The sequence below is a fragment of the Atheta coriaria genome, unplaced genomic scaffold (assembly GCF_025399875.1).
Source record: "Atheta coriaria isolate IRGN ID8LTWV9N9 unplaced genomic scaffold, Caltech_Dcor_3.1 hic_scaffold_4_pilon, whole genome shotgun sequence".
NCBI classification, from domain to species: domain Eukaryota; kingdom Metazoa; phylum Arthropoda; class Insecta; order Coleoptera; family Staphylinidae; genus Dalotia; species Dalotia coriaria.
The window spans coordinates 4,759,218-4,778,002 of NW_027045446.1; the positions used below are offsets into that span (position 1 = coordinate 4,759,218).

At 43.0% G+C, this 18,785-nt stretch overlaps 1 protein-coding gene and 1 long non-coding RNA gene across 2 annotated transcripts in view; one reads left to right on the forward strand and one right to left on the reverse strand.

Annotated features, from left to right (window-relative positions):
- The window catches only part of Su(var)3-3 (lysine-specific histone demethylase Su(var)3-3), a 146,371-nt gene that overhangs the window by 109,557 nt on the left and 18,029 nt on the right, over positions 1 to 18,785 (forward strand). The gene's annotated exons all lie outside the window — the stretch shown is intronic.
- On the reverse strand, positions 3,347 to 5,433 carry LOC135790715 (uncharacterized). Its single transcript, XR_010547858.1, has 3 exons — positions 4,457 to 5,433; positions 4,204 to 4,362; positions 3,347 to 4,132 (listed from the first exon to the last, which is right to left on the reverse strand). It is a non-coding gene; the product is annotated as an uncharacterized lncRNA (long non-coding RNA).

Below are 18,785 nucleotides of genomic sequence, written 5' to 3' on the forward strand. Positions count from 1 at the left end.
TTTCATCGCGCAATCGCGATGTCGACAATCTTTCTACTTAGAAGCCGGCCGCGACCAATGTCCCACCGGCTCGTATTTCTCACAAGGATTTACGACCGCGGTTCTCATTCCCATTACGATGCCTTCGCCGGGGAAGAAAAAAACATTTCCACGGATGTTCAACCAGCCTGTGTCTATGCCTGCATGTCAGCCAGAAGCTGATGTGCCTGGTGGTTTCTGCTAGGAACAACTCCCTGAAAAACTCCTTGCTGTTTATTACATGTTTAACTAGCTGTGAATGAACTTTTTGCGTTTCTTAATAACCAGCTTGTGGGTCTTGTGTGGGATGTGCGTAGATTATGCGATAGTGTATTACACCCACAATTCCGACCGTGACAGTGGAGCCCATTTTGAGGAAAACGGAAACGGCGATAATTTAATCAGCATATTATTACTGCACGCACATTACATTTTCGATCCCGTGAGATAGTGTGTGTTGTAGCGCAAATATTAACACAGGAGTTAACGGAGGCTTCACTTCATGATGGCCATCGTTAACAGTGAGGTTTTTGTTTCGCGCTTTGATTTAATGCTTAATCACGCATCGGCGGCTTCGAGTTTGACATCGCCCATCAGATGTCACGACTCTTGGCTTCACGCGCGCACGCATTTAACGCTTTTAACGGAAGCCCCATCGCTTTTGGGGCTTTAGTTATCGCTTTTGTGAGTGTGTTTGACAGTTTAATCACGCCTCGAAATCCGACAGACAAGATGGTCTTATACTAGATCCCGCTTCAATCTCGCATGTGGCTGATTAACACAAATGTAATTTCACCTAATTATTAATAACACGCTGAAACCTTGTCAATCCGTTTCTAAAGCCTTGCAACGCACAGTGTGCAGCGTGTGCAGATGGAACACTTAGCGCTAATAGAAATTCGTCGAATTAATTTATTCAAATCGAAATTCGGCCGTTTGCCCGCTCGCCCAGTTGCTCATTTCGATGATTGACAACGGAACGAATTTGTTACGCAGTATATTTATTCTTCGGCGCGTGTGCAACCATAGATACACTTTAATTTTATACATTCTAACAAATATGCACTTTATAATACTTTCTGTAATTGATACCATCAAGATTTTAACAATTTACAGTTGGTTATTGAATATTTCGGAAATGTGTGCATTGACGCAGTTGACGCCTAAATTCTTACAACCTTTCTAGAGTTTTAATTACCCGTAAAATACAGAAATAAAGATTGGGTGTTCAATTAGTCATTATTTTATTGCTTTAGGTTGATGATCGGTCAACGTATTTGTATTAAAACTCAAAATAACTGTATATTGAAAAAAATTGTAACCTGCACGTCCGCTCTGACATAATCTCTCAAAAGGAAGGAAGGTCTGACACTAAAGCGACCCTCTTAATTAAAATGTCCAATCCTCAAATACCTTATCTGACAGGTACTGGTAGTTTTTTTTGTGGCTCATTAATATTTTTTTCTTTTACATAATAAATATGAATAGTAATATTTTCTTATTTTTGTTTGTTTTTTGTTTGTTAGTTTTATAGTAAAAAATAAAAAGTTACGAGTCTCATGCATCATTTTTGAAGGCGTTCGGGACATAAAAAAAAGAGCGACTTAAAAACGGTAATTCCCGTTCGATTGTATAAATATATTTGTGTTTAGCGAACGTTCGCCATCGACTAGTGTCCGTTTAATTGATTGCGCTGGCATTACAATGCACATAAACTGGTTATCCACCTCGATGACCACCCGTTTATTGAATCATATAAGTTTTATACTTTTATATACGGCGCTTTTTACGATTACGATATTGAGAGTGCTGCGTGTGCGCTGAGCGCTGAATAAAGTGCCGGACAATTTCGGTTTCGTCAAGTTCGAATTTTGTGTTCTTGCTCGCGACTCCGACTGGTTTGCATCGCTGAGATCGCAGCCTGGCAAACTTTACCGACACGTTTAAAAGTTCATTAAACGCGATAAATGCGAAATTTATTATGCGCCACGACGTTTGTGGCGAATTTTATTTATTTCGCCAATAAAAATGCGATATCTGCTTTTAATTATTATAATTTTTATACGGTCGCAGACGCGCTCGTTTGCCGCGCCCGTAATTTACTTCATTAAGTTATTGAATTTCTTATCTAGTCGCTCGCTAAATTTTTAATGCGTGCAGCAGACGATGTTGAATGTATGCTGGATGCTGGCCGCACTGGATGGTTTACAACCTTTGATAAGGTCGTGATAACGAGCCAAGCTTTGGGAACGCACAACAAATTAGTTTATGGCCGATTTTTATTGGCCGAGATTAGTCGACATGCAATTACAACGGTTTACGGTCGATTTATTTCGCTCGCCGACTGCATGCAGAGCAGCGAATGTAAGCGCATTTTTATCCGCGTGGATGAAAATTTGCACGATGTCTTATCAGCAATGTGAAAACTCCTGTTGTCGGATTTATCACATCTGCAATCGGGCAGGTTTATTTTGGGGGGCGGATGCAACAAAACCGCGATTTATCCGTTTAACATTTTTTTGATAAGCAAGGTAATCAAATAATTTACGGTTTGTCGTTAATTAATAATAACTTTTATTGTTTTTGATAATTCGCGTGTTTGCGTTCGTTTTGTTGTTGATATCGGTATTCAGCCTTCGGTATATTCGATGTTCGAAATGGTTAGATATAAAATTGTTTATGGGTCCAACGACGCTACCTCCTCGTTACACGTTTCAGGCCCAGGTCGGTGGTGCCCCAAGCACGAGCTATAAATATAGTCGCCCTAATCAAGTACAACGTTCCATGCGGCGATAATAAAGTTAGCAAAGCGTGCGCGGTTCTTTCATAATCCGGTCCTCATGACCATGAACCATAGGCCAATTTGCACTCCCGTTGATAGTGTGACCCTTCACCATTACTCCGCCGGCAATTAATAACTTTAAATAAATATTTCGCTGTTTTGCGAGGGCACGCGAACGAAACTCGCGCCTCCAAGTGCCTGAGGTGGTGCTCCAGCGGGACCATCTTCCCATCTGCTCGCCTCGTAAAGAATGTATGGAAATATAGGCAGGCGTAGAGCAAGCAGGTCGAGTCGAGGTGAAAATAACGACTGTCAATGGGAACGCTTTGCCGATGCCCTCGCCCTAACACATTCGGACGTTTGCTCTCCGCGCGCTCTTCGCTCGCCAACGCGTTTTATTGCGCGTGCTATTTTATGCCCTTGCTTCGCGAACACACGACACGTACGCGTACAAGATGCACATACTGTACTTATTTGTTATTGTAATGACGAGCGATGGTATCGCTGCGGCGCGGGACGCTCTTCGCACCGTCGAGCGTTTGTCGTTCTCCAAACACATCCGCGCACATTTTATTCCATAACTCGTACGTTTTTCCTCTGTGTGCACAGCGCCGTGGAGCATATGCCGACGCGCAATTTATTTCCATATTTAGTTCAAACAAGGCGATGTTAGAGAAAAGGCCGATGTACGCCGGTATGTTGTGTAGTCATACACATGTGTGTATTTACCTACACACTCTTCGCGAGCGCGCGCACCAAAGAGGTTGAGTGCTTTGGTTGCGGTGAAATCTCGAAAATCTCTTGTACGATTGACTGACATCTTGATGAACTGCATAATCCGAGCGATCGGTCGATTTAAGCCCTGACGTACATGACAATCTCGAAAACGTTACATTACGAAATTGTATTGAGCGTCGCTCAGCCTTGGAATACGACCGACTTATGCACTCTGTTCGATTGATTGTGTCTTGTTGGCTTTGCGTGGATTTACATTCTTGGTGAAACGTTAGACGTAACACATGTCCGAGTTCTTAAAGGTAATCATCTCGGATTTAGACAACTCAAGTATCAATACATTTCATACCAGATATTACCATTAACTGGAGTTGCCTTAAACTTTAAAAACTGAGTGCTTTTAACAATTGTTTGATTTTGAAATAATTTTAGTATTTTACTACCAACAGTCTAATTTAATTTAATGGTTGTCTCTTTATTACCATTCACGTCCGCTTGTCTCGGCAGGTTTCGCATTTCATCTGAGATTTGTGCAGACGAAGAAGACTAGCGGAACTCTGCGCCTCGGCGCGCGCACAAGATGAATTGCTGACTCACCTGCGCAACAAATCATAATGTGTCAGCTTTGAATGATCTCTAATAAAATATACGAAGTCACCCACACTCACCTTGGCGGCAGCGGCGACCCTGCCGCGCTGCAAATTTGCATCCAATACCAAATTGCAAATTGCTTTTGCCCGCGTGTTTTAATGGTGTAGGCATATTATAAATTATTTACTATGGCGCGCGGGAGTGCCTGCCTGTGCCGTCCATCCGTATGCGTATACCTGCGAGTAACTTATTAATTTCAAAATTGCTTTTCCGAGCCCGGATGGTCATAGACGTTGACTTTGACTCTCGCACTTGGAACCAGACACATACCTTTTTACCTGTTTGAGCGCCGTTTACCATACCAGCAGTGCATGTAAATCTTGACTGGTGTCGAGGCGTCTGTTTTGACAAATTTTGAATTCCAAATTAATTCTGTGACGTTTCCGACATCGGGTACACAATGCGATGTGTTTCTCTGCTCTGCTTAGCGATTCTGAATAATACAAGAGGCGAATTTACATGCGGTCAGAAGAGTGCGTCTCGCGGACGCAGGATAAATGCGCGATCGTGCCGGCTATAATGTGGCTGTAAACAACGTCCCGTCGGCCGGAATGTGACGGACTCCCGGACAATTCTGTTTTATATACAGATCCAACGTTGCGACGCTCCCGATTGCAGCACAACTCAATCTCTCGCTCAGCTCGCCGTTGTCGATTCCGCCGATCTTCGCATATCTTCTATTCTTCGGCGCGTCATTGTGCGGTTTTGTAACGTTTGTCCGATTGTCGGACGTCCATCACCTTGGTGCGCTCGGTGCTTTCAATTTCGAGATAACTTTGTTTACATTACGAACATTTTTAAGTGATGTGGTATTTTGAAGCGAATTGATTTTTAACATTAAAAATTTGTGGAGGTGTTAAATTTCATGGAAAATTAACTTTTTTCTTTACATTCCTTGCGTGTAATATTTGTACGCAAATACGAAATAATGCCACCGCATAAACACTTTTCTTGAAGCCGGTTTGCCGCCTATGCCGGCCTCGCCGGCACCCATTGTTGTGGTGCTAAAGGGTGAAGAACGCGAAACGGCACGTTTGCCGCTATCGTCTGGCCAAAACATAAGAAAATAACTAAAAAAAAATAACGACTGCCATAAAAGTTTAATATTTTCTTCTTAGCGTACAGCTACACAAACGTGCCGTCATCATCGTATCATCGGGGCGCGTAAACAAAACAGGAAGCTTTTATGTCGTATCTACAGCATTGCGGCACACGCTGCCATTGGAACCCTTTTCACAACTATGTCATAATCATTTTTATTATCATGAAATACATGCCGCACACGCGCTGACGTCTTTCTTCTAGTGAATCTAGTGTATGGCATGTAATAATGGCGATACAAAAGCATCAAATGTGCGGCATTATTTAAGATGCGCGTCAGCAATAATAATTCCGATAGCAACGCAGCGGAGATGATTCCAGGAAATTTTATCGATGTATTTATGCATAATGACAGGATTTACTAGGGAACAGTAAGCGTGCATTTTATGACTCGTTCGGTTAAGATTTCTCCATTTCGACATTCTGTCACGTTTGAATTTGAGTTACTACTTTAATATGGATTAATATTTCCTCACAAGACGAGTAAAATAATATCACAGATGTATTCGAATGGAGATTTATGTTTTCTGTTGATGTTCTGTTGGTTTAAACAGAGCAGGATTTCGGCGATTTGGAACATGTGAAAAACGAGAAGATTTTGAATGCTTGACACGGGTCTGTAAATTTTGTATTTAACTGCGAGATAAAATCTTAATCTCGCCGCATGCGCGATTTCGAAATATGCTTGTATAATGCGCTTGTATTTGTTTATGCGGTTAGTTTGCGTTTCCGTATGCGTGTAGAATGGTGTTAGGACTACTCTTGGGCAGATATGTGCACTTAATAAATTACGCTCGCGAAGCTTTATCGCTTAGATTTTCCATAATTCACTCGTGTCGGAGCCCGCAGGTATGCAGAGACGACCGCGACACCATGCGACTCATCCGCGTGCAGGAAGAAGAAAAGTTCTTCATTTTCTATTAAGTTTTATGCCTTAATAGGCACACATTCATAAATTCATTCGAAATTCATCTGCATATTTTCCGTCCACAAACACGCGTTCGCGTTGTGTGCCACATCGAGTCGAAGCAAACAAGAAAAACAGAAATAAGCGCGTCGTAAATCTTAAACATTATTGCGTCTTGGACGCATCTTCGATTGCACCCAAGCCTCGGTTTTAATTTCAGTTTTTAGCGTTGCGCAGCCAAAAATGTAATGAAATGGGTAAAAATAGTATGGTCAATAGTTTCTCATTAAATCGGCATAAAATTTTACAGGTTTGCCTAATGATCTTAATGACGATATGCAAATGACCGCGTTGGGCACTTCGGCGAAGACGACGAAAACCGGCTACCAGTGTTTCTCGGGCGTTGTGGTGGCGTGGAATTTACACGAGTCGTGAAGATTGAGATTCTCGCTCCGATGTGTATCATATCATCATATCGATGTCGATAATGAAACGTTTTGTCGATTTTGTCAGACCGGCGCGTAACGATACGGTGCTGGAGCGCACGATGGGTAGGTGAGAAGGTATCGAAATCGACGCGGTCGCGAGCTTAAAGGAAACGAATCGACTTTAATTAGGGCCTCCTGCCGGGCCATGCCCAGCGGAATGACACCGCGCTTCGCGCTGATAATGAATTTAATTAAACGAAATATTTTCATCGCGCGGCTCAGAAGGCGCGCTTGAAAGGAGGCACCTGGCTCAATCAATACTTATTATTTCATTATGAACCTTTCGTCCGTTGCTTGTGCACACTCGTCTTGCGGCGCATAATGCCGGCCGGCGTAATGCAATTCGATGATTTTTTATTTGTCGTGCGCGCCGTGCGAGAGCGGTGGAAGTGAAAAGTCTCGAAGTGGCTGCCGTGGCTATAGAATTCACGCTTGCCTCTCTTCTTCTTCTCATCACACTTCACAGTTTGCGTACAGTCCCCCGAACAGATTGCGATTCATTACGCGCCTTGATTGCAACAAAAGCGAATCAACCAGCAGTTAATACATCATCCCGAATGAATAATTGTCAAATTGTCTGTGCCAGTGTGTGCGGCTACTCTTCGCAACTTGCTTGCAACGCTTGAATATTTCCGAGGTGAGTGGAGTGTATACACGCTCTATGCACGGCCCAAGCCATACACATAAATATTCACATATGCGGATGAGGTAGCGGTATTAAATCACTCACTTCGTATATTTCGTATTGCTGTCCCGTACGCTCGCCGGAGCCCATGTTCAATGTTTCTAGCCGCGCAGTGGTCACAATTACAATGAGCGCAAGTCGCGCTCCGTTATCCTTTTGAGCGACGGTGAGATATGGCTAGATCTCGTGACATCGCTACCGCCGGCCGCCGAGATAACATCGGCGCGAAGACGCGCCGTGTGTGGCGAAATCATTCAGACACCTCTTTTTCCTCGCTTGCAACTAGCCACGAACACGGCGATCACCAGGCTCTCTAGTAAGTAGTCCCCTTCCAAACCGCCTTCAACGGCTGCCTGCACTCATCCAACCTTCTCATGAACATTGGATTGCATTGCCGCTAATCCTAACGATACGAGGTTCGGAGATTTGCACCAAGCTCTCTGGTCTCGCGTCTCCACTCCACTGCATTCACATACAAAGGTTCGAGTTACGAACTCTGCGGGTAATTAACCTACCTACACATGTAGGGGAGTATCTATACTACTCCTGCAAGCAATGCATACACTTCTACGCCTATGAGATGTGAGCTTCCGTTTAATTCACCTCCTGAAAACCGTACGAGGGTCTCATCGTAAATTAATTACCGTAATAATTTAATGTCTCGTTGATAAACGACGTCTCTCGCTAACTAACTAATGAGAAGTTTCGATCCATCCGTTTTGTAATCCCACTTTATACCCGACTCGTTTTCTGTTGTAACATGCATGTTTAAGAACCCCGGCGCTGTTGATTCGGCTTCCGATCGTTTGATTTTTTAGATATGATATGCGTGGTGGTTGGCTCTAAGTTGTTTGCATTTGCTAGCCGAACGGAACAAATCAAACAACGAAATTAAAACGAGATAATCATTAAATGAATTTTACTAGGTAATTTAGCCGTTGTTTACGATGAAGGGCCTTTTCATCGCCGAACGCCGAGATCGTGATCTCCGGATCCAGTTCCAGTTAGCGCGTTGTCGGTAGTTGGTTTGGGATTTGTTGGCACTTGGCACTCGGCGTTGTAACTCCGTAACGAGTAATGCGGAGCAGCGCGCGAACGCACGCAGGAAAGAAGGACGATCTTATCGCGATGTGTGATCGCCGAGTATCGCTTCCAGTCGTCTCCAGGAGGAGGAAGGAGGGCCAGCGCGACGGCGGTGTCTCTGCCGCAGCGCTCGAACGCGTCTTTTCGTCTGACGGCCGAATACCGAAAATATCTTAGCGATCAATGACAATCTAAAAGATTTTATCGTCACCTGGCCGGTGCGCGGACGCGGTTGCATCGCAGCGCCGCATAAAAACAAACAGAAACTCGTTTGCTCTAGCCGAACGCGTACAAAAAATGACGCGGGAGCAGTTCCCATGGATGGCTTAGATATAGATTCCTAACTTCCAGAGAGATTTTTCGGACCAGAACGAAACACATCGTTTAGTTTTAATTTTGATTAATTGAACTTCATCAGCTGCTATTTCTAAGTCGTTTAGTTCGTACCGAAACTTTAGGGGACCACACATCTAAGGTCTCATTGCACGGTTTTAAAGAGGAAACTGGCTTTTAAATCGCGATCTCTATCATGCGTTTTATTGATTTCTAATCAAAATCGTTTAAATTCTAATTAGTCCTTTAGATAATTAGTTTCGGAGTTTGTTTACTCAGCTTCTCAGGAAGGTATTTTTATTTATATAAAAATTTCATTAAACAATTTGTTTTTTTTTTGCAGGTAAGCAACATCACATACCATACACACCGTAGACGTAAGCAGCTTAAGTTGCCTACGTGCCGACTCTAGTCGACCTGGCTTGGTTGAAACGTCGAAGCGAAAGGTGTGCGCCGGATGGACAATCTGAAATCGCGATATGCAAATGATGTTCGTACGGTAAGACACGTTTTAACCGTCAACTAATTACATGATAATTGTTGCTGCTTGTCTAATTGGTGTTTGCCACTTCGCAATATATTTTATCAATGCATAACTTTAATTCAAATTTATTCCAATTGAATTTATTGCTCATTCTGACTTAATTCTGATTAAGCACCGTGCCGCCATAATCTAATCTTTTTCGGATGTGAGTACAATGAACATTCATCCGTTTGCATGCAAATAACGTTGGCAAATTTACTGTTTACGTTCATAAAAAGGCGTAATGTGACTGTATTGCTGATTACATATGGTAATATTGTCATGGGCGCATATTCATGTGCCCTGTATTTAGATAGAAGCCACGCACATCCTGCGATGTAAAAGTGACAATCAAGCGCATAAACTCGCTAATTAATTGGTATATTGTTTAAACTTTAATGGATATCTAGACCCTGTATTAGCTAACACACCTTATGGTAAATTCGCGTTGATGTTTCCCCCTTTGGAGGAAACCTGTTTGTGGTTGTGCCAACTCAGGATGTGCATTACCAAGCAGTATTGCAGTATTGTAATTACAAATGTTGGCAAAAGCGGCAATAATATCCCAAGTTTACGTGACTCCTTCGCCAGTTTAAATGTAAATTGTGTCAAGTTTTTGCACCAGCGCGCCTGTTGCACGTGGGCATTTTCAATATCCTTTGGGCTTATTTATTGTCCACTTTATGACCTACCGGACAACGGACACCCAATAGGCTTGTCTATACAACTCGCACTATCATCTGTATTATGATGGAGAGTTTCAATTTAGTTTTCTCGACTCTGCTGCGTTTGCGGCTATGTACTTACATGGTACTGAAGATAAATATAGTTTTCGAGCGTCCAGTTGATATCGGTTATCACCGCAATCGTCCACCTTGCAGGAGCTGCTGTTAAAAAAATGTTAATTGCCTGCTGCTGCCGGCGCGCTCGCGTTGATTTTCCGATATCTCGAATATCGCTGGTAGACATTGAATTACGCCGCTGCATTGCGTAAATTCTATCGGAACTTTTGTGATCTCGCGCCTCTGCCGATGGATATGCACAACACTTTGATCGCCTGATAGCGGGCAGCGCGAGCTATGGTGGATTGAAGGAATGAATCGAATCGAATTAAAATTCTTCCGCGACGATAATTGCGTCTTTTTCCTCATGCGACTGCAGTGATACCCAAGGTGACGGCTTGCTGAAGGTTCGCAACTCGCGAACCGGAGCTATTTTATAATCGTCGGAATCGCCAGGAACGTTACTAATCCTGCCTGCTATGGTGCACTGCACAACTTTTCCTTTCCAACTCGTCATCGCGTCATCCAGTAATATTATAATCGCAGCTTGCGATCAGCGCTGTCGCTTCGTGAGGTGTTGATCATAATGGCGGCTGGACTATTCAAAGAATTGTGACAAATACTTTTTCGTTTCTGCACCTGCACTCGAGCTGATATTACAGACGTGGGAATAAGAAACTTGACGATTTTAATAAGACACTCGTGTTCGTCCACCAGACGACCATGACGTCTATGCTACTATTTCATGTCTGTACCAGATCGCATTATATTCTGCAGTCCGGCTCCTGCTGGTTGCTCCTTGAAGCGTGGCGACATACGCGTGCTGGCCGGACTTTGTTAAGTCGACTGACTTATCGTACACGTACGTTATTAGTGACAATGTGATAAGCGGATGTGTAAGAACTTAATGTGCACAAAGCTAGCATACAGTAGTCTACGATTAATCACATCGCATCGATTTTACGAACGCTCATCGGTCTATTAACCGCCGATGGCTAATTACGTTTCGATGCTTTTTAGGTTGGCAGGAATGTACGCAAAAACCTACCACGCATCTACTACGATTACGATTGTGTAGATCCTTTTTCTGGCTGTCTATTCGTCTTGTGTGCGAGCGTCGTGGGCTAGCCCAGGTCCATCGCTAATGTTTTGCTTTGCTTGTTTTGTCGAGTGGAGACGAGGCGGTTATCAAACCGGCAGTGAACTGACGGTCTTGCGGTGAGTTATCTTATATGGAGCGCTCCACCAGGACTGCGAACAACTGCTTGATTTGTATCTCTTCATACATTTGCACTTTTTCTATAAATCGATCCTCGCGCAGTGAGCGTGGTTATAGTTTCGTTTACGATACTTTGCGAGCATGAGTTGGAAGATCATGAACATACAACAGGTCCAGTGTGTTTGCAATTAACATTTAATCTTGTTCATTAATAAAAAATAATCTCCCAGGTGAGGTTTAATATAATAAATGCTTATTATGTTGATTGTCTTGAAGGTTTTAATTGATAATGTAGTAGAAAAGTTTTATTTGTTCAATGGAGAAGCTGATCACGTTGTATATAGAAAAGCGTAACCATATAGCCATGACGAGCGCTAAAACCAATTCAACAAGGCTCGTGTGTGCGCATTGCTTGCAAAGCTTCGGTAACAACAACAGCGAGCGAACACTAACATTATACGAAAGCTCGGCGGACTACTGTCGGCGCGGTCCCGATTGAGCATTCTTATGCGGCGAAGAGGACGCCAAGAAATATGGTTATAGTTGTGTTATATTTGTTATACACTATTCAAACTATCAATTGGCCGGTTGTATATTGAAAATGCCTTTGCGGATGCCGAACACGCGGCCGCCGTGCACATCCGACGCAATGGCGCAAAGTATTAAAGTCCAAACTCGTCGGCGCGCGCGATGTGGGATAAGCTCGGCGCAAAAATCTGCAACAAAAAGCAAAACAAAAAAAACGCGAAACAAGAACCTACATGTATGCGTATTATTCTCGTGGAGATGTACTTTTTGTTTCAATTTCTGCGCGCTGTCTTTTCTCGCACCAACAGCTTCTTCTGCTTGTTGCATTGCGCTTACGCATTAAACTGAAACTTGAACGTTGAGCAATTTGCAGTGCAAGTGTTTCAATTTTTCTAAATTATACTGTCACACAGTCATCAAAACTAATAATTTTCGCTTTCTTTTAAAAGCTAACATTAGAAGAGTCACGATTGTATGCTCGCATTGTGAAGCGCGGATTCATCTTTATTATAACGCATTAAAATAAATTGCGCGCTATTTCGAATTGTATAAAAGTTGGTACGAACGACCGCTTTGCGTCTGCGATCGTGCAAACCAAGAGAGTCATGCATGCCGGCGTAATTACACTGAATTTATTATTGCATCTATGCTCATTAAGAAATTTTCTTTTTGAGCTCTCGCGCGCGCGCACCCATCTTCGATCGCTATCTGTTTCTCGGTTCGTCATGCTCACTTCCATACATACCGCCGCACAGTCTGTATCACTGTGTATCGTTTTCGCGTTACATTTTATTTTTACCTTATTACGTTATTTATCCACGACGAGTGCGACCCAACACCAGACTACTTTGTTGCAAGAGGAGCATACATGTCGCGCACCGGCCGGTACCGAAAATCAATTTACGATAATTGCGGCCCGTCGAAACGACGCCGATTCGGATCGGATCACATTCGAGATTCGCCAAATCGATATAAACCCGTCGCGAAGTGCAATATTTTTAGCCGAATTATCTGATACGCGTGGATAATTTACACATTTTCTTTTAATATAACTCTACTATCCATCTGCCCGATACCAACTCTCGACTGGTACAATGTCGTAGTTTATTAGATCACTTAAGATGGCGTTCATCTGCGACAAAATGGCCGCTATTACACGATGAAAGCGTCCCGGCTGGAACACAAAGCGCAATCGATTCAATTATTCGCCGCGCAATTATCCTTGACCGTGTATCATGACTTGCCCATATATTGTGCGCTCGTATCACGCGCAATCAGTGATATTTATTCGTTAATGATCCTTGAAGAAAGTGCTATTACGATTACATGTATATCGTGCGTTGAACGCGAACTGGTAGGTAGACGGGATGGCTTAAAGCGATCGCCAGATGATGATACGAGATTGAAATAATTGTAACGCCGAGGTGTTGAAATAATAAAACCGGGCGACCAGCGCTATTGCAATCGTCTTTGTTTAATGGCCTGCTAGTTATGTGCTAAAGTATTAATAAATTATTAGTGCCAGTTGTGCGGAGCACTTGCACTCTGCAGAGGTGTACATGTTGAGCTTCTGAATCGACGAAACTCGACTGCAGGCTAAAGATTTGAGAATCGGTGGCGCTGTGAAAATGCGGGTCTGGTCCTTTGCTGTTATGCATATTATAATCATCTGGTTAGTTATCCGATCATTACCACATTATGCACTTATCTACGCGAGCGCACGCAGTCATTTATGCAAATTTCAAACGCCGTCGCGGTCGCAACCGAATCATAGTCATTACAATAATTTTGCCAGTGGTTGGGCGATAAACGTTTAATCAGATCACAATTATATCGAAACTACGTCCGGCATTATCAACCAATGAATTATCATTCCGCTAGAGTCGCCGTAGTGATGAAGATATAAAAATTCTAAGGTCTGTATCACGACGGCTACATCTGCGTCTTGCGATGCTACTTATTGATGATCATCCATGTGAGCAATGATTTAAATTATTATTATCTAGGAAGTGTTGAATTATACATAAACTCATAATTTTATATCATACCTCCGGAGTTGTTACTGCTGCCGAGCTTTAGACCTCAAGCAACTAGCAGCGACAGTCTGCCTGATCATATTACTGCGTCGCTTTAAGTTATTCCATAATTTATCATTTGGTCAATGCTGATCGCTGTCTCTGTGTGCTAGGAGAATGCGAGGAAAATACGCAACGACAATCCGCGTGCAATTGCGACCAGATATGCGATTATGCAATCGCGTTTCAATTATTCATTTTGCGTGAGTTTCTAATTAAAGCTGCTGCATGTCGCCAGCGTCTAAACTTGCCATCAGCAGGTCTTGATTGCGATAATGTTTCATCAGTTGCATGACCCCTAGCCGCCGAGGGCTCGAATATTGCGACACCGGCTTTCCTGCTCTATTATGAAGCGTGTGCGTTCGGCTGTGTGTGCTGCGCGTCGACTCATTGTTTGATAAATGAACGTCCGCGTTGAGAACAAATGGCGTGAAATGTAAAATATTAAGAGCTGCGGGACGGGTATTTGTACACGTTGACGGTGTGGAGAGCGCGCGCCATGGCGGAACGCATGCACATGCGGAACGCCCCTTCGGATATCATATTATAGTGGTGTTGCTGCACCTCGGAACCGATGGCAAACGTCCGTCCGGGTGACATTTCGGCGGTGTCAACACGCGCGCCCGAGATGTAATGATAAATTTAGTACGGCGAGAGGTCTCGGTGCGTTCAAACTGATCGAATCCGGTACGGATACGTGTCTGGATTTGTGTGCATCGTGGGACATTAACAAATGACCGAAAAGGAGCTGCAATTTGTTTTAACCATATTGCAGCTTTCTACGAAATGCTACAGTGAAATATAATTTTATTTTGAATGGTTACCATCAAAGTATTTCACCTTTTAGCAATATTTGCTCATATTCAGATGAGGTTATTTCCTCAGGTGATGCTTATATATGCATGATGAGTCTGAAAATGGTTAATGGTGCACGAAAGAAGACGACGTGTCTGGCTCGGCGGGTGGCGGCACGAACCCAATCACAGTTGTCAGCTTCTGACGCCTAGCCCGACAGCCGGGTTTACGTCTCGCCGATAAAGGATTAAGGTCATCCCCTATAAAACGCGAGCCTGGCATGCGCTCGACACGCCACGCATGCATCCATTAAATATGTAACGTATTAAAATCTAATTACTCGACGCTTGACTCGCGCACAATACTCGCTAGTTATCGTTTTTTTTTTTTGCTTATACTCTGTAAGCCGGCACACATTTATTGCACGATTGCGGTGTGGCTCAGATGATGCTACTCTCTGAATGCACAAGATACAATTCCGGATAAAAAGTGGTCGTGCGAATGCACGCTGGAAAAGTGCGTCAATCGGGACGGAACGAAAGGTCGCTGGCGCAAAGGACAAGTAATACAGGCTCGATATGATGCCGGTCATATATCAAGTTGAAATGTTGACTTTTGCGCTGCTTTTGCACCACGTTCAAGTCGAATTACGTTGAGTGTACAAAAAATATCGGCGAGGAAATATTTGTCATTGCGTCGACGATGCTTGCCGAGTGCGTGCACATGTTTAAAACATTCGATAAATTATCAAGTCGTTCTAATTAATCGCGCCATTAAACTTGTTCAATTAATTTTCTTGTCGTTTTTGTTGCAGCTAACTAATTTCTTGCTTTATTTTACTGTTTTGTTTTTATGTGAAGCTGGAAAAATCCCGTAACTAATGTTTTCTTATTTTATCATCACCTTTATTGTTCACGGAATGTTCTAAAAATACTTTGGAAATGTAGGTTTGATAGCGTTAATCGTTGAGGCATGAAAGAATGTCAGGAAGAACAATTAATTACTTGCGATGACTCCTTCTTTAGAAATCAATTTGGATTGAAGCTTTGCCGAAAGAATTCTAATTGCATCTTCTAAGAATTTTGAGATTCGATTGAAATAACTCATCAATTTGAATCGAAACAGAAATAAATTCTCTGCGGAGATTTCCTATTTTGACAACGGTTTGAAAGAGATACATTCAAAACTAAAATGGCATAAATTCATTAGCGGTAATTAAACGCAAAGGTAATAACAGTTAAACGAATGTGAAAGTGATTGCGCGGAACGAGTTACATCTCGAAACAGAACGATTAAGATAACTGGAAATAATAGCTATATAATTTCGGCGTTAGAACTCCAAAGTATGAATTGTAGTATTTCGTGCACGTCAATTTTACGAATCAATCACATGCGAGCAGGTACCGTTGGTGTTAATTAGAAAATTTGACCCTACGTGGCGGCGTCGGCGGCAAATGAGGCATCACATTGCCATTTGTTGCGTTTTTACGCGTAGGATGCCGAACTAATTAAAGACATTACTCAACGCAATTGCGCGCTGCGTTAATGTGGAGCGAATATTGTGAAGCGGGAATCAAACGCGCCTTGGAACAAAACGATTTCGATTCGAGCCAGCGTCCGGAGCGCGAAGAATGGAGAGAGCGTAAAAAAATTCGACCAAATGAATGGTTCGGCATGTCGGCGGGTGCGAAACCATTATCGCCATAAGTAGAATAACTTTTCATTGTCCACATCGGCACTGTGAGTGTGCGGCGGCGGCGGCATGGCGGGCAGTCGTAGAAATAATTGAACAAACGTCGATTGTTTACAAATTTCTAAATAACAACGATATGCGCGGGCGGATTGCGTGGAATTTGCGAAACGTTAAACAAACCAGCTTGCCATGAAGTATTTGCATACGTATTGTTTGGATCAGAAGCTCTGAAAGTTCACATTAAATAAATGTGTGTATAAATTTATATTGCAAATTGCCATAGGTTTAGAAAATGCTTTATTTTTCGTATTACAACAAATTCTATTTCAACACTTGATTGTGAATTTCTTGATTGATTTTCTACGATTCGCTAACAAAGTATTTATTCGGTAACGATGATACAAGCGTTACTTGATACTTGCCGATGGTCAGTGGTGAAGCAGCTTGTAACCAAGCAATAAAGGCTTGTATAAATTTTGTACAAAAGCACATATCGTGTAATAGGGTGCATCCAGCATGAGATAGTTCATAGGTCAGCGTTGCACATGCACACCGTGCATAGCCGGTAGGTACGATCGCGCATTGTGTTCCTTTGCATCGAACACGAGAGCATGCTTTATGCGCTTTCCATCAAGCTCCACGAAACGCGGATGCGACAATCATGATTGCCGTTTTTTCCGATTCACCAGCTTTCCAATTTTAATCTCAACTCAGCAAACAAACCAGAAAATTAGAACTTTTGCATCACGAAATAGGTAGCAGCTTTCAACATGATGATGAATACGTTTCGTACATTCTTGGCATGCGCGAAGTCATGGAAGTGTTACAATGCGAAATTAATCAGTAGCACCCGCGTAGGGCTCGTGAGGAACAATGACGACAATAATTGCGAGCCAAAGGCGTTGGACGTTCGTATTAATCAGTGCTACTAAACACGCCGTTATTAATTTATCGTGCGCCGCGCTTGCCGATTCGTTTCGATTAATCTTCGTTAAATTCAAATTGTCAAGCATTTTTTATCCAATCGCGCGATGCCATCTTAACAACACATTGTTGAGGCTGCGTGTGTGTGACGTCCGTCCAGATACCACGCGAGATAAAAATGAATAACAATTTATTCACCTTTCCAGTGGATTATTTTCGTTTGGGCTTTTTGTTGTGCGCGCGCGCGTGGTTTTCCTACCTCGGATGAAGACTCCCGGCCGTTTTCTTTATTTACACACCAACATCACCAAAACCAACATGTAAGAGGCCCAAGCGGTCGCGCGTCTTGTGTCTATAACAACGCCGAGAGAAACGAACATCCAATACGAAATTTATTCACTTCTCGTGTAAGCGGGCGCGGGTTTTCGGCGAGATGCAGTTTGGGTTTCAGCGAGTGGCTTGGCGACTTTGCATACTTTGCGACCCGCAGTTGATATAAACTTTTATATTTCGGATGATGCCGTTTACCGTTCATCAAGGCTATGAAAGTAGTATCACTTAAAAATGGGTTTTAGATGCGAGTTTTCTGCAGTTTGTTTATTGCATTCCTGACGGCTGCAGACGCATCAGGGTTTGCTCAATGCACACACATTTATGGTTTGCAAAATAATAAAAATAAAGCTGCTAAGCGACGGCAGCTCACGGTCGCAGCCGGTAAGTACAAGGCAACGATTTGAAGAAGTGGCGAGAACGAACAGGAAAAATTCAACACGTTCATATGCATGTGTCCTTAAAAATGAGCTGTGGTTCGCATGCTTCGCATCGGTGCGTTCATCGTCCGATCATGCCGACAAAGGGATGCACATTTAAACCAACAATTTTGCGGTTAATAAATGTGATTTGATCATATTTGTATTAACAACATTTTTCGAAACTATTTTAAGGATCACATAGTTATTGGTAACGATTTTTTAAACTGAAATAACACATGTAGGAGCAACTATGCGACTCACGTGCACGATGCTCGTATGATTTACACGGGGTGCATGAAATGATATCGGTGCCGAGAATATGAAATATGGAGTGCAGTGAATCACGGCCCGAAGTGGGCCCATAAATAAGTGCGTATATTGCCTCTCCTCTCAATACCAACACCAGCCGCGCCCGGCTCGTTTGGGCTTCAATTCTCGCGGGTCGTCTCACCCGACCGGCGTTCATCATGCATGCCTGCAGCACGTGAAAATCGAATTCACTTATTTGTCTATACCTGGGGGCCCTCTCCGATAACCAATTATAAAACTACTCGTTCGCACAATGCTCAGTCACTTTTACTTACGGCTCGCGCGCGCGAGACGCAACCGCACCGTTTAGATGCGTCTTCACAAGTCATCCATCCGAATCATTAACGAACCTTCATCTATCTTGTTGTTGGGCTCGTGGATGCTTGTGTTTCGTTGCTTCGT